The sequence below is a fragment of the Podarcis bocagei genome (assembly GCF_964188305.1).
Source record: "Podarcis bocagei genome assembly, chromosome: 2".
Lineage (NCBI taxonomy): Eukaryota > Metazoa > Chordata > Lepidosauria > Squamata > Lacertidae > Podarcis > Podarcis bocagei.
The window spans coordinates 37,046,408-37,063,662 of record NC_138126.1 but is presented as its reverse complement, the minus strand read 5'-3'; the positions used below and the strand labels follow the sequence as shown (position 1 = coordinate 37,063,662).

General features: G+C 44.7%; 1 protein-coding gene across 6 annotated transcripts in view; it reads right to left on the bottom strand.

Moving 5' to 3' along the window:
- The window catches only part of CHL1 (cell adhesion molecule L1 like), a 201,548-nt gene extending 184,868 nt beyond the window's left edge, over positions 1 to 16,680 (bottom strand). For 2 of the 6 annotated variants that reach the window (XM_081183981.1, XM_081183984.1), the window contains exons 1-2: positions 16,478 to 16,679; positions 15,011 to 15,169 (exon numbers count right to left, since the gene is read on the bottom strand). The gene's annotated coding sequence lies outside the window, so the exon portion shown is untranslated. Of the gene's footprint in view, positions 1 to 15,010; positions 15,488 to 16,477 lie in introns of those variants that run through there. The other 4 variants (XM_081183983.1, XM_081183986.1, XM_081183985.1 and 1 more) reach the window with 4 other exon arrangements.
- Positions 16,681 to 17,255: the final 575 nt, after the last annotated feature.

Here is a 17,255-nt window from a genome sequence, read left to right as displayed (position 1 = left end):
AGAAGAAAATATTTGCAGATTTAATTAAATTAAGGCCAGACCCCATGGTAAGATTTCAAGTCGATATCACACTCAGAGCAGTAATCGAGACTAAGTAATAGCACCAAATTAGATTTGCAAAGGCACAGTCAGAATTTCCAGTGAAACAGAAATGAAGCTGATGAGTTTAGCTTTTTATACATTACTTCCAGAATTTGATTATAATGTGGGGGGGATATCCGTACATCTGTACTTTGCTCTTTAATAATGCAGTGAACTAATACAAGTAATCACACTGTGTCATTCTTAATCTAGTCATGTAACAGTTATTTGTAAGTGTCATGAAGTACACAGTTTGAACACAGGCGTCCGCAGGTTCAAAACCTGGTACCTCCAAGTTGTTTTTAAAGGACCAAATAGCCAGGGAATGGGAAAGACCTCTGTACCAGCCAAAGCAGACAATGGAAGACTAATGGTGTGACTCAGTATTATCATAGAATTGTTGAGTTGAAAGGGACCCCAAGACTCATCTTGTCCAACAATGCAGGAATCTCAACAAAAGCACCCCTGACAGACGGCCATCCAACCTCTGCTTGAAAACCTCCAAACCAAACAACTCCACCACCTTCTGCGGGAGTCTGTTCTACTGCTGAACAGCTCTTATGACCAGAAAGTTCTTCCTAATGTTTAGCTGTAATCCATCGGTTTGGGGCCTACCCTTTAGAACAGGAGAAAACAAACTTACTCTGTCTTCCTTGTGACAACTCTTGAGATATTCAGCTATCCCATCTCTTTTCAGTCTCTTCTTATCCAGTCTAAACATACCCAACTCCCTCAACCAATCCTCATAAGGCTTGGTTTCCAAAGCCTTATCATCTTGGTTACCTTCCTCTGCACACATTCCAGTTTGTCAGTACACTGGTACCTCGGGTTACAGACGCTTCAAGTTACAGACTCTGCTAACCCAGAAATAGTACCTCAGGTTAAGAACTTTGCTTCAGGATGAGAACAGAAGTTGTGCTCCGGCAGCGCAGTGGGAGGCCCCATTAGCTAAAGTGGTACCTCAGGTTAAGAACAGTTTCAGGTTAAGAAATGGGACTAGGGGCTGTGAGGGACAGGCAAGAAACTATGGGGGGCAGAGAAGATTTGCTTCCTGGTTGTTGTTTTTGCAGGGAAATCTCTCTCCATCCATAAGGACTGAAAACGTATATGTAGCTGAATTGCCAGGGTTATGATAGCAGCAGTACCAATTGGTGAGGTGGTGCAGTTTCCATCTCTCTCTCTCTCTCTCTCTCTCAGCTCCCCAGCACATTAAGTCAATGGTGCCTACTGAGAAGGAAAGGGGAGGAATTTGGCATAGGGAGCTTGGTGTGATGTCATGCACTGCAGCAGGAGCCACACACCACACCATATTCCCTGTGCCTCTTCTGTCCCCCTCAGTAAGTGCCAGCAACTCACTGTCTAGGGAAGCTGGAAGACTTATAGAGGCCCACCTGCAGAGACTCAACTGCTGCTACTGGACAACAGCACTATTAAGTTTCATTATGGCTTCCTTTCAACACGGTTTCCTTCTGACTCTGCAGTTGAAAGCACAGACATTAACACCAGAATTTGCTGCACACTCATCTCAGCATTCCTGAGTCGAAGACTCCTTCTTATGTCCATATTATAGGGCGCCATACATCCAGAATTCCCGAAAGGTGGCGCTTTGTCCTGGATCTCAGGCAAGTGATTTGAAAAATTGTGGTTTTTCTGGCGTTTGGCTCAACAACATTTGGGTTTTCCCATAAAAGCTCAACAACTTCAGTGATTTCTTTAAGTAAAGCTCAACAACCCTACCATATTATAGATCTTTCACCAGTTATATGTGTATTTAACAAAGTGAAGGTTCATATGAAGAGAAAAAAGCTAATTCACCATAAATTTAATTCCATTTCTGTAGAGCCCATTTTACAACAATAGTTATTTTCCATACTATACTTCCTAAATGGTTAAACAAACAAACAAACCTGCTAGAGTAAAATGGCATAGTTAGCATCATTTGTGAAACCATGCACAGAAGATAAACAGGCCTAGTCAAAAGACATCACAAACACACTTCTCTGTCTTTATGACAATGGTTAACATAATTGGTTGAATTATGTTCTGTCTCAGGGTCTACAGTGTTGCTGACCTTTTGAACACATTGATTATTTCCAGTTTTGGTTGGGATTGGAAAACAGGACTAAATGCACAGCGTATTTTTTTCCCTGGACTTGATAATGCTGCTTCCAAAGAGAAAACAGGCTTATTTGTGATACAGGGAGGATTAATTTCTCAACCTGACAAGGAGCTGGAATTGCTCTCTGAAATCTTTGCATACTGCAGGGAGCCAACGCAAGAACATTCACAGTTTCTACTACACTAGGAGGAGGAAGCCAACTCCATTGCTGAAGCACAAAAGCTCCCTGCACCAAAACCATAATGAGCTCCAAGACCTGTACAAGCTAAATGCTGCTTCCTGGGAATCAGTCAATGAAATCCTATTGACTCCAGGGGCTGCTTGACTGGCCCCTACCACATATTACTTTCTGTAACTGCCAGTCCGCTGCCTTAATGCTTCCCGATTAAAATTGTCTGCTGTATTCTCATGCAGATTATTTTGTGTTTGTTTCTAGCTGCTCACTAGGATGTAACAGGAAATGAAGCTCAAAATTCCATTTCCAATTACACTGCCTCACAGCAGGTGAGCCCTGGTTGGGGCAGGTATTATCATGAAATCACCTGCCAATAGAGCATGCAGGAGCTCGGCTCGCATGTTGCACGGAGGCAAACAGCAGGGATGATGGAATTCAATGGAGTAATCAGGGATAATAATATCGCAGATTTTTTAGATGAAAGAGTGAGTAAACATGGAATCAATTGGCAGATGAAAACCTACATTTGTCAAGAAGGCAGTAAGCCCTGCATTTATGGGCTCCCCACTGCCAGCAGTAGGGAGTGCATTGAATAAAAAGGGCTTTATTAAGCAGGGTCTCGGCCTTCCACCAGCTATGCAGCCAACCCTCTCTCCTCTGCCCTTATCCATTTATATAGCCTGGCATTCACAACTCAAATAGCTTAAGCCAGAGATAGCGAATGCTATAGACCAGGCCATTTAGGGGCTACAATAATGTAATAAGTAAGCCTTATTAAATGGTTGTTGATCCTAACTGACTTTTCATGATGAATTTCCTCCTGCTATAGGCCCCTTCTTTTTTCTTTTTCTTTTAGGTAGGGATAGTAAATTGGTAGGCCGCATACTTCCTTTCCCCTTTGATATACAGTTTTATTTGATACAGTTAACCAACTGGCATTAACCCAAAAAGCACTCCACCGTCCGGCACTTCTCTTTTTGGGGCTATTGTATGTATCTATGCACTTGGATAGATGCCTCCTACTATCCACGTTATTACTGACACAACCTTCCAAACTTCATTTGCTGGCAGACTGAAAGTGCAATGCCAAAAAAAGTTCACTTGGCTCTCCCTTCAGATAGAGTTTCCAGATAACTATTCATTTGGACAAACAGGTTTTGCCAACATGGGAAATTAGATACCTGTATGCCTGCAAGGTCTTGTTGATACTGTTTGGTATTCTCTGTTTAATAACCTGACTGATAGCAGATCTTCTCATGCCAGGCAGACATGAAAAAGCAAAACTGGGCAATCCAGCATATGTGTACACTGCAGAGATTAAGAATCCTTCTGCAAGACTGAATTACATACACGCTCTTCAAAGTATAATGCCGAGAAATTTTTAGGAATCAAATCTTTTTTCAAATAATTGACAGCACTGTTATTTTTTTAATTTACTGTTGATCTCTTCTTTCTCTCATTATTTTACAATGGGTGCATACAGTACTTTACAGACTTACGTTTGAAAAAAGTCCTAGTTCCCTCCCCTCACTTCATTCCGAGGAGTTTATAATCTGAGAGTGAGCATGTATAGTGACCCTGGCCTTTTCCCCCACCTGGGACCCAAATTTATGAGCTTACTATGGAACTGTTAAAACAATATAACAGTGCTTTCGATGGATGGTGTGGATGTGGCTCAAATTATGTTTCGGATTCAGCATCCATTTGGATTCAGCATCTCTTTGCTGGGCATTTTTATCTTGTGAATACAGTGGTACCTCAGGTTAAGTACCGTATTTTTTGCTCTAAAAGACTCACTTTTTCCCTCCTAAAAAGTAAGGGGAAATGTGTGTGCATCTTATGGAGCAAATGCAGGCTGCGCAGCTTTCACAAAAGCCAGAACAGCAAGAGGGATTGCTGCTTTCACTGCACAGCGATCCCTCTTGCTGTTCTGGCTTCTGAGATTCAGAATATTTGTTTTCTTGTTTTCCTCCTCCAAAAACTAGGTGCGTCTTGTGGTCTGGTGCATCTTATACAGCGAAAAATACGGTACTTAATTCTTTCTGGAGGTCCGTTCTTAACCTGAAACTGTTCTGAACCTGAAGCACCACTTTAGCTAATGGGGCCTCCTGCTGCCGCCGCGCCACCAGAACATGATTTGTGTTCTTATCCTGAAGCAAAGTTCTTAACCTGAAGCACTATTTCTGGGTCAGTGGAGTCTGTAACCTGAAGCATATGTAACCTGAAGCATATGTAACCCGAGGTACCACTATATATGTTCTGGCGAATCATTCCACTACTTGCCTCTTTACTTTGCTTAATATTTTCAGTCTGGCCCAACTTCATTGATATATATTTTTTTCAGTTTGAAAAGAGACACATGGCAACTTTTGACCTCTAGAGAGAATTGGGATCTCCATGTCAAGGCCAGGCATATCGTTTGCCAGCGTGATGAGGCAGTTATTTCAGGCAACAGAAACAAAAGGCAGGAGGAGAGGAAGGAAGGCCATTCCTTGGCCATCCGCCTTTGGTGGAGGACAAGAGTGTGCATGGCACACAGCCTGTTGTGCCACCTAAATGGGCCTGCTGCCCTCAGGTGCACAGCCAAGGTCTCCCCACCTTGCTTAGTTAACCATTCAAGGTGTTCTTGCTAGAGAGGAAATCTGAGTTCTTTTAATACAACTGCCAGTCCTGTCTGTTTCTGTGTCTGGAATGTAGGAGCATCTTGTCCTCAGGCAGAAAAATGCCTTGTGTTGCCCCTGACCTCAGTACAGTGGTACCTCAGGTTACGTACACTTCAGGTTACAGACTCCGCTAATCCAGAAATAGTGCTTCAGGTTAAGAACTTTGCTTCATGATGAGAACAGAAATCGTGCTCCGGCGGTGCGGCGGCAGCAGGAGGCCCCATTAGTTAAAGTGGTGCTTCAGGTAAGAACAGTTTCAGGTTAAGAACGGACCTCCGGAATGAATTAAGTACTTAACCTGAGGTACCACTGTATTATAATGTTTCTTCAGGTATATTGCAAAAGACAATTTGAATGAATGTCTTCTTCCATTATTTTTTTCATACCTAGGTGCAATTTGTTCCATGAGTTAACGTGCTGAGAGATAGAGGAGAAAAGCAGATATCTGATAATATACTTTTAAAAAAGAAATGAGGGTGCAGAGAAGAATTAAGCGCTCAGCATAAAAAAATATTGCTGCTGTCAGTGCTTTAGTAATGTGGTTACAAATAATTCAGTGTATAATCTGCATCTTTAGTCATGTGAAACCTCTTCCTGGAAGCTGGGCTGTGCACCCATCTGGTCTCCTGCTGATTTGAATGAAGCTCTGCTTAGATATACGGAACATGGGCCAACAGGAAGCCTCTTACGAGACTGGGAACCCATTGAATCATCTAAATTATACCACCATTACATCTGCGCTGTTGTCTTGTCACCTACATAATATATACAGGACATTCTCTAGTCTTTAACAGAGCCCATTGAAAAGTGTCTTTATGTTGATCAATGCATATTCCATTTTCCAAGGCAATATGCTAAGTATCTTTGTGGAGAATGGTGCGTAAGACATCTTGTGGTGACAGAAGATGTGCAAAAATCATCAGAGGTATCAAAGAGACTGGGGTTTCCCCCTCTATCCTGACTGCCTTGAATGGTTAACTGAGCAAAGTGAAAGGAACTAAATTAGGGGCCTATATCGCAATGCATTTGCTTGGCTATTGTACAGAGGCAATTACTGCAATTGCAGGCAGAAATAATCAGGCATCTGTGCATGCCAGTAGACGTGCATAAAAGCATGCAGAAATATGGGGTGAGGGGAGAGGAATGTGCTTTTACACAGTTTCTCCTTAGCTTCATGAATATTGAGCCCTAAATCCAAGTTGTCCAATGACAGCCTTAGAAGCATGCATCATTAAGCCAGAAATTCCTTTAATGGGGGTTTGCTTGAAATGCAAGGAGACATGTGTAAAAGCACAATGTAATTGTCTTAAGTAACTCCCTCCCCACCCCTTCTCTCCATTGCCAGGGACTTCAGTTCATTCTAATTCTTTAGGAATAAACATAACTTTAAAAAATGCCACTCTTAGAGCTCTCATAAATGAAACATAAGGGTTTTTTTGTGTGTGAAGTAGAATTCACTCTCCCAACAAAGCAATTGTGTTGCATCAGTTTTATCAGAGTAATGTCACTCTTCTTTGTGAGCGCCAGAGATAGCCTAGGAATGCAGAAAGCCGGACCATTTTTCCATCTAGTTTAGTGTTTTCTGAACTGACTGGAAAGTAGCTACCCAAGGTTTCATACAGAAATCATCCCTTTTCAGCCCTACCTGGAGGAGTCATATTGTTGGAGGACACGTTGCGGGCTATTTAGCCCAGTCCCCTGCCTGATGCAGGAAATTCAGAGCTAAGCCATGCCCCCCAGACAGCTGCCCAGTGTCTCCTTGAAGACCTCTGGTGAAAGTGAACCCTCCTGTAACTTCTTCTGGTCCTGTCCCCTTGGGCAACAGAAAACAAGGCTTTGAATCTTCACTGTAACAGGCCTTCATGGATTGGAAGAGGTCTATCGCTTCCAACACTCAATCTTCTTTTCTTCTGGCTGAACTTAGTCAGTTTCTTCAACCTTCTCTCACAGATACCGCTTCATCGCGCTCCTTTAAACCCACTCAAATTTGACTACACCTTTCTTAAAGGGCAACACCCAGAACTGAGCACAGCACTCCATAAAACAGAATAAAGTGTAGCACTTTTTCTGACTTGGAAACTGGTTCCATTAATGCTGCATTAACCTTTTTTGCAACCACGTCACATTGCTGACTCACGTTCAACCTGTGATCAGCTACACTCCTTTTTATGTATGCTACTGCCAAGCCAGATACCCTCCTCCATACTATATATGTGCATTTGGTATTTTTGTAATTGTTGGGGGGGGGGAATCCAGTTTCAAATAAAATCTACAATAATAAAAACGTAATGTCTTACTGCCGGTAATCCTGCACAAACCAATACAAATACCTTATAGCCAGTGGCATAGCGTGGGTTGTCAGCACCCGGGGCAAGGCAAGTAATTTGCGCCTCCTAACCCGTGGGGGCAGAGAGCTGCGAGTGCGAGCGCCCCCCTCCAGATGTTGCGCCCGGTGCGGCCGGCCCCCCCCTGCACCCCCCACGCTACGCCATTGCTTATAGCAGGCATGAATAATTTGTGACTTCCCAGCCCCCAGGCTTGCGTTATGCCTGCCAGGTAGTTTTTAATATGCAGCTGGCAGACTGCATTTGGATTTTGGGGTCACATGTTGTGCAGGCTTAGACTAGAACCTTGGCATGATCTGAGCCATTTAGGGTGGAATCCACTCTTTTATGGAAAGACTAGCCTCTAGAGTGTCCACTTACACAGTGCCAAAAAGGAAGAGAGGAAACACATCACCAGAGAAGAAAAAGAGTGTGTATATTTGCATGTGCTAATTCATATGTATTGCTAGAAAATTATAAATCATTGTTATAATTTAAAAGTAAATACAGAACATGCCACCAAAGTGGGGAAGACTGTCAGAACCACTGTGACCAGTGGTTATTCTTCTGTCTGGATACTAACTCTTCATGTGCAATATCAAGGCCCTTGATTTCCTTTTTATAGTTCTTTATCTTTATCTTGGACCTGACAGCCCTTCAAACAGAGAATAGTAGGTGACAGACACACACACACACACACACACACACACACACACACACACAGCCATTAAGGTTCTGAGATCAAAATAAATCATATGAGCTTGGGATGGGTGGCAAGCAAGTGGAAATTCTCCCCTCCAACAGTGTTAAAATTCTCTTTCTATACTTCACAGCCAGAGATATACTGTCACTAAATATGGATGTTGTACTTCAGACTGCTGTTTTCACGGGCCATTTAGCTTAACCAGGTAAACTAGCATTTCCTTCTCTTAAAGCTTCTGTCTTAAAAGTGAATGATCCCATGTGTTTGAAGCCTGATAGTACCTTGCTTTTATCTATTCTCCACTCCATCTCAAGGCATAAAAACAGCTTTTATGCCTCTCACACAAATCAGCCTATTTATGACTTTAAAAAAATATAATCATTAAAGTCATCCTTCATAAAGAAGACAACCCATTCACTGAATCATTTCAATTTACCTTTTTTTATTTTTAGTTCAGCTCCTGCCCATACTGTATTCTTGGGGAGCCTGAAACAACCAGAATTGCATGAAATATACCCAAGAGTGCATAAACTGCTTCTTGAATGAACCTGCGTGATCATTCCTTCGTTCCTTTTATGTAGCTGTCAAGGAAAGGTTGGACAGAAAGGAATTCCATGTACTTCCCTCCCCTCCTGAGATTCTCATTCTTTTGTTTCTCCTCCAGGGTAGATAAGGAATAAAGTACTATGCAGCCTGTAGTCGCTTACTTGCTCAATATTGTTGTTCATGAGCCAGAAATGGTTGGGCAGCATTGATCTAGTGTTTAAGGTCATATTTTGCCATTTTTCAAATGAAGGTCCTCCAGCGGAAAGTAATAGAATTTCTACCTAAAAATCAATGTTAGGATGTGGTATAGATAGAGAGATGTGGATTGGCTCACTTAAACAGTTATCCCATCGGAATATAGCAACGAGCTGTGCTGGTTTCAAATATAGTGCCATTATGGTTTTGCCGAGCCACAAAGCTATCTTCTTTCTAAACAAAGCTTCAGTCCAAATTGCCGTGGAAACCGACGAGTTGCCTTAAATCCCATCTTTGTCTTCAATCGGCATTGCTACACAATTTCACCCCATTTTCTTTTGGAAATTTAGATCTTTAGCATCCCTTTTGGGGAAGACAATACAGAAGATGAGTCATTCAAGAAATCAGTCTCAGTCCTTGGGACTAGCCGGCTAAGGTCCCATGTCGTATGAATCCCAAGCTGTGCCAAGCTGCCCTGTTATAATTTGGGCAATCACTGAACTGCATGCTCCATGCTATGTTCCATTTACTCATAATGAAACACCATGTAACTCAACATGACCTAGCAGGACCTCACACTTCAAGACAGCATGAATGAACCATTTCAAAAGCACAGAGTGGATGAATCCCTCCGGTGGGATTTCTCCCACTGCTACTTGTCTTTCTGCAGACGTCTGACTCAGAAAGGACAAATATGCAATTATGACTTATTATAAAGCACTGGAAACATTTGAATGGCTCCAGATTGTCACAGTTTTCCAGCAAACAGCCATCAGTCTTTATCCTTCAAATATATTCTGTTACAAAGAGTGGCACAGAATTCCTCTGGGTAACGTATTCTTGCCAGGGCGGCTTTTGTAATGACAAAAAAGTGCTCCTTTAACAAAAACAGAATTTCCTCACTTGCGGGAGAAATGCACCCAAAATTTGTAGAATTACATCAGGTTGCTAAGCAACCAATAGTTTGCCTGTGTCACTCGTTGGTGATCAATTCAAGTCATTCATCAAGGTCTAAAGCACCTTGTAAAGGAATCCCAATACATTTTGTTCCTTGGGAAACCTCCGTAACTTCTTGTAACGCAAGAACACACTGGCTCTGAGAAGATAAACTTTGTAGATGCTCTTTTGATGAATGTGATATGTTAATTCATTATTCTTTAAAACACTGCTAATGGGAAAAGCAATAATTAACCACATCAATGTAACACATGTGAGATAAACTGGAGTAATTAGTACTGTTTTGCAATAGTTCCTGTCCTCTCCCAGTGGGGAAATTAAAAATAAAGAAAAGCTAGGGAATAGAGAAGCTTTCTTATCATGCCCACTATTCACAACATCCTTGAGACTACCTTAAAGCTACTTTTTGCTGGCTTGCCCCCTCCCATCCAATGACAGGTGATTCATTAAGCATTTCAGTGGCAAACAAAATGGCTGCAGTTCAGACTCCACTAAATAAACATAAAATGCTTGCAAATAATCTCTTATTTATAGGAATACTTATATTGCGGCTTTCTGGAATAAATAGCAGGGCTATTATGTTTTCACTCATTATGTTTAATTATCAACATAGCACATGCTAAATGCCTGTAATAATTGCACTCCTCTGAGTGACAGCTACTATGTTGAATAGAAAACTATAATCCAAAGAACCACAATTTAACGTATGTACAGTATCCTAATTTTCTTGTTGCAAGCCCTCATAAAGAATACAACTATTCATTTCTTGGCAGCACAGTAGTACAGTAGAGAATTACTGTCACTGATGACGTAGATAGTATGCTCTTCCATTTATGGATAAACTTTTACATACCCAAAGTACAATGCAAATGCATTGACTGTTATTAATGTTTCAATGAAACATTTTCATTTCATACTGAAAGAACTAGTCCATTGTGTTTGGAGCAACAATTAGTGTCCTTACTCAAACTGCTGCAACCAGAACTGAGGTGGGCATACTCCACAGGCAAGCCCCTGCCTCATGAGACCATCCAAGCAGCTGTGCTAGAGTAGACCAAAGACCCATCTAGCCTTGAATCCTTTTCTCACAGGTGCCAATCAGATGCCTATAATAGGAAGCCCGCAAGCAGAACCTGAGCACAACACTCTCCCCAGTTGAGATTCCCAGCAACTAGCCACATGATCCAATTCAATTCATGCTCTTAGCTCCTCACTCTCTCTTTCATTCCCTAAAAGACGAAAAGCCCTTTATTTTCAGGAAGGGGCACCAGCAGCTCAGACACAAGGAGTTCTGCTACATGCAGATTCCTGCCTATGCCAAACCTCTTACATCTGTAGTCAATAAGGTTGTGGCCCGATTTAACCCAAATGATAGTCTCAGGGCTGGTATAGTTGCCATGCCTCTTATTCTTGGTGTTGGTATTGGGAAGTTCAAGGGGCAGAAGGGATGCTTTGTCACACAAAACTCACATGCTCCAGGAATCCCTTGCTGATCTATACATAGTTTAGACATTTGGCTTGCCTTTTGAACCAGAAAAAAAGTCTCAGGAAATGACACATAAATGTATAAGTCAGCCACAACTTGTGATCTGGAAAAATCAATATTTTGTACGAGATAAATATGAGCTTCTTATGATAGCAGCAGCAGATGACAGTTGGCCATTAGCCACATGGTTCTTCAAGCGGTACTATCTAGAACAGTGCTTTTCTCTAAAAGATAACTATCCTGAAAATGCTAGCCTCATCAGCCCCCAAAGCGTTGTAAAAATATGCATGCCTCAGTCCAGTAGTCTTGGGCATTTTACTTCAGCATCAGGGTTACCTTAAGAATGAAATCAAATAGGGATGTGGGGGGAAGAGATGCTGGTCCAATAGTCAAATGGTCCCCTCAAGCACTCTTATCAAATGCTTGAAGAAAGGAACCCTTGAAGAAGAACTTGATCAGTGACATGTCTCCCTTCCCCATCCCCACAATTGAGAAGAATGATGGGGTATCAGGCAGCATGGGGTTCCAGCAACGACTGGAATAGTCTTCTTGGTGTCTCCTGGTTCTAGAAATGAAGTTCAGAATGACATTTCCAGCTAATGAGAGGCTAGTCTGTCATTTCCTGCAGGAGTTCAAGGGCTTGTATGTCTGGAGGAAGAAAAGCATTAGGGGAAATAATTTCTATCAAGAGGGAAGCTGAAACTAAGCTCCTTCTTCTGTCACTGGCAGAGCCTCCCCACTGGCATACACGTCTTGCTACACTGTTTCCATCTGGAAGGTGAGGGATTTGCTGCCCTTTGAGGAAGGGAAAGATTTGCAAAAAGAACTGAGGCAGACACTCACTCAAGTTGCCATCAAGTAAGGTTTGGGATGGAGAGAGGTTGGCAGGCAGGCAGGATCTCACACGAAGAGGAAGCATTCATGCCTTGTCTTGCTCCTGATGTCGTTTCTGAATTTTGAAATATGGTTTGGGGGCTGGAGGAATGATATAGTCTCTAGTTTTTCTTTGGAAAACAGCTTGTATTAGCTGAGCCCAATTTGAAATCAAGCTGAGTCTACACTTTTATTCACCACGACCACCACCCTGCAAATGGATTTCTGATGGATTAGGTCAGAAGTGGAGAACTTCCAGCCTGGTAGCTGAAAGTGGTCCTCCCTGGCTGCTGGCTTCCTCCTCCTTAGTTTCAATTTTGCCCATGCAGAACTCAGGGATGAATCTAGAAGAAGTTGGCTCCAGCTGTCATTGGCTCAGGCTTCACCTACTGTTGGCCTTCCCGCTTTCTATCCTCCTAGTCCCAAAAGGCAAGAGCCACCAGTGACCATGGCCAATAATGAGGGATGATGGGAGTTGTAGTCCAACAATATCAGAAGGGAACCAAGCTATATGTTAGATGATCCAGACTAAAGTTACTTCCACTTAGGTGCAACTGAAATGAGCAGAACTTGATTTTATTAATGGCTTACTTTTCGCACTGATTTCAAGCAGGTGTGTGACAAAATTAGGGCCAAACTGACACATTGACTCTAAACATTAGCAACCGCACCAAGTTTTGAAAATTTAATAGCAGGTGCAGAAGAAAGCAGTTTTCATGGGGACCGCAGTGTGTAGGATGCTGTCAATGAACCATTGTGTCAACAAACTGCTAATAGCCTTGGGCAAAAGGGGGTTCTCATTGGCACCAATGGCAGGGTTTGTTTGTTTCTTCTAACCCTTATCCTGCATGAGGATCATGGCTGGGGGAGGAAAGGTTTAAAGTTATCCTCCTCCTCCTGCACTACAGTCTGATAGGCAGTGCACTCCTCCCTTTCGCTGCTATTAAATAAAAAACAAATTGAGACTGGATTCAATCCAGTGGTCTGAGACACACACTCAGGGGCAGCCAATTCCTTTGAGTTATTTAATGGATTTCCACCCTGCTTTTCTATTATAAAAAAGAAACTCTGCTTTCAAATCCGAGGCAATACACCCAAACATCTCAACCCTGTGTTAGGTTGCTGCCACGTTCCTAAAAAGCGTTTGAGGAGGGGGCAGAAGGGTATGAAATTTTCACCCTGCCTTCTTCCTTCTACGATCCATTGCACAGTTCTGCTTCCCTTTAGGAGCCTTCAAGGCTGGAAGGAACTTCTACCAGAAAGGAAAGCATGTGGGAGGAAGTGGCTTTTGGGAGGGAAGGCGGGACTAATGTAGGGAGGGTTTATCCTGCCGCAGCTCAGTCCAATGTACAGGAAGTTGGCCATGCCAACATTCTAACTCATAGGCCATACCACCGTAACATCTCAGGTGCTCTTCAGTTACAGAGGACACGGGTGGCGCTGTGGGTTAAACCACAGAGCCTAGGACTTGCCGATCAGAAGGTCGGCGGTTTGAATCCCTGCGACGAGGTGAGCTCCTGTTGCTTGGTCCCTGCTCCTGCCAACCTAGCAGTTTGAAAGCACACCAAAAAAGTGCAAGTAGATAAATAGGTACCGCTCCAGCAGGAAGGTAAACGGCGTTTCCATGCACTGCTCTGGTTTGCCAGAAGTGGTTTAGTCATGCTGGCCACATGACCCGGAAGCTGTACGCCGGCTCCCTTGGCCAATAAAGTGAGATGAGCGCCACAACCCCAGAGTCGGCCATGACTGGACCTAGTGGTCAGGGGTCCCTTTACCTTTACCTTTAAGCACATCTGGCCTATTTGAATGAAATACTATCTTCATAAATAAGAGCTGTGCTCCTACTGGAAAACCAAACCAAGCCCTGCAAGATTGACTGCATCCAAAACATCCAGCATGACATAGAATCATAGAGTTGGAAGGGACCACGAGGGTCATCTAGTCTAACCCCCTGCAGCGCAGGGATCTCTTGCCCAATGTGGGGCTCAGACCCACACCCCTGAGATTTAAGTGTTTCATATAGCACAAACAACTAAAGGTATCTAATCCTCACATTCAGCAGCATACATCTTTGATTCGCACTTGTCGATGTCGAGAAACACAAAACGACCCCCTTCACCCCCAGAGACTCAGGAAACGGTCTCTCTGATGTTTCCAGCGCACCGCGTCCACATGCAAACTTTCTCCAGGCGACATGGACACACGGGAGGGGAGAGTCCCCGCCCCCTTTCCCGGGACTGCACAATTGATCGATCTCTTGAGAGGCGATGGTGGACTTTAAACGTGAAATCCCCACGCCCCATACTTTGGCAATACGAGTTAGAGCCACAACCTGAGAGCATCTCTTTCCTCTGTCTTGGATAGAAAGGGGGTGGTACTTTACGCGCACCTGCGCGCAGGAAAAGCTCCACACTCAACACGGCTCCATTCCGAGGAAATTCCCTCGCTCAACCCCGCCACCAACCCATGCCTTGGGAGAGCCAAGCCAAGCACTTGTTAATCTGCCCATGGCATCGGGCAGGGGAAGCAAACTGAGGTGGGGAAGGAGGGGGGCGCGGTTTTAAATGCAGCCCTCCAGGTGAGCCATAGGTAAGCCTTGCCTTTGCTCCGGCCACACCCACCCACCTCATCTCTGCATATTTCAAGGTGTGGGGAACAAACGCCGCCCCATTCCCATATTTTGGAGACCCCGTCCCGGGCTTCCTCCTGTCACTCTCCTGCCCGTCCTGGACAGCCCCGGAGTCGCCTGCTGGCTCCGTCCAGGAAGCCAATGGCCATCGATTTCCCATCAAGGTGAGAGGGAACGAGCAGCCCCTCCCCCCTCTTCTCTCACACTCTTTGCTCCTTCAACACCACCACCACCCCTCACCCGTCCTTTTCTCTCTTACCTTGCAGCCTGGGCAGCCCCTGGGGTGGGGTGGGGGGCGTGTGGACCTCTCCGGGAAGAGGCAGCAGGAGTTTGCCAGGGAGTCCGGCTCCGTTTTTGCTCGGGAGGCGAGCGCAGCACCAGAAAGCCCCGTCCCGGCTCGCCAAATTAATCACTTTGCCTGCTCCGCCAAAAGGGGAAAGGAGGAGGGAGGGAGGGAGGGAGGAGGAGAGAGAGGGAGAGGGAGAGAGAGAGAGAGAGAGAGAGAGAGAAGAAGGGAAGAAAATATCAAGCGTGCAGAAAGGAAGAAGGGTCCCTCCGTGACTGGCATCAATATCTCCTTCGGCAGAGCTTCAAGGGAGCCATGGCAACGAGCCCCTAAACCTCCCAAATCTCTCCCAGCTCCACACACACACACACGCTGCTGCTGCTGCTGCTGCTGCTCAAGGGAGGAAAAAGACAGCCAGAGCCAACCCCCCTCCCCACTTTACACCGCTGCAAAGCTGGGAGGGAGAGCTGGTAGTATTCCCTAGGAAAGAGTGAGAGAGGGAGGGAGAGAGAGGTGGGTGGGTGGTGCGTGTCTTGGGGCATCGAGGGACCTGCTCACCCTGTGGCGACCTGGAATGATGAAAGGAACGTTTCCCGGTACCTGGGAATCATGTGTTTTAGGGAAGGAGCCCCTGTTTAACCCATCAAAGTGAATTATCCCCATCCCCTTAACATTCCCAGGAGCACCACGCAGAGAGACATACACACGCCTTCCAGAGTGAAATGTCTCCCCCCGATTTACAGAGGAACAGAGGGCTGGGGAAGGGTTTACCTGATCTCCCTCCCACTGCAGCAGGTGTGAAACCCCTTCCCTGAACATAAGTGGTCAGTGATGGTCACTGTCTTCTGGGGCGGGGGTGGGGGGTGGACTGTGGTGAGAGTACTCTGATATACAGTATAACCATCCCAATTATTTATATATTGGATTTGTTTAAAAAAAGAAAAATGCGTGTGTGTGTGTAAAACATGCAAATATGTCGAGTAAAATACACATGCACACAAATACAGCCAGGTGTGGAACTTCTCCCATTGAGCCATAAAAATTAAATGAGCTTTCCCTGAAGACACAAAACAAGGAGAGATGATCCCAGCTTCCCAGGTTTCCCTTCTGCCTCGAAACATAGAATGAAATGATCATTCCCTTAACTCAAAAGGAGTCAGACGCAAGGAGGAGACACCCCCAACTAGATTAAGGGGGCAGAAGTGTGTGTGTCTAAAACGCCGGGTTATCGTTATTCGAATATCCCCTAATGGGTGGTAAAGTTTGAGATCACCCTCTCCCTCTCCCTCACGAGAACACACACACACACACACACACACACACACAGAGAGAGAGAGAGAGAGAGAGAGAGAGAGAGAGAGAGAGAGAGCTATCCTTGCCATGCTGAACCACCCTGCGTTACCAAGAGCAACAAGAAGCTCCTCCGGGAGCGCGCCGTACCTTGGAAAGGCAGCCGAGTTGTTCTTCTTCTTCAGAGCAGCTGCTTGCAACAGGGGAGAAAACGAGGAGGGGGGCGAAGCAGGAGGGAAGTGGGCACCACCAGGCATTAGATGGCTGGAGAAAGGTCTCCCTTGGCACTGGTGCCCTGCTCTCTAATCGTTTCACACACACCCCTACAAGCGCACGCATGCACAACTCCCCCCCCCGCACTCCTCCTCCCCCTCTTCCTCAGGCTGCATGAGATAGGAGGGATCGCATGCCAGCCGCCTCCTCCCTCTGCCCAAAGGTAAAGAGGTCCAGTCCTGGCATGTTGCTAGTGCCTCACACTTCCCCTCCCTGAACTCCTCAGGTATCTGCCACACCCTTACAGCGAAAATGGGCTTAGACAGCGAGAACAGCCAAGAAGTGCGGCTTGGAAAGTTCCCCACACTGTGGGGTGGAGGGGAGGAACTCTGAGAAATGGGGGTGGGAGATGAAGACCCCTCCCTCTCACGGTGGGGGGAGAAGTGGGAGATGAGGCACAGGGCATGCACTCTGATCAGCTATGTAGTGATGATGATGATGATGATGATGATGACGACGACGACGACGACAATAATAATAATAATAATAATAATAATAATAATAATATAATAATAATAATAATAATAATAATAATAATAATAATAATAATAATAATAATGCCCCTCAACACCCAACCTCACCACCACCACAAAAAGGACATGCTGGAGCAATCTTTATACAGGGGCTTCTCCTCTGCAGGATGCAAGTAAAATAA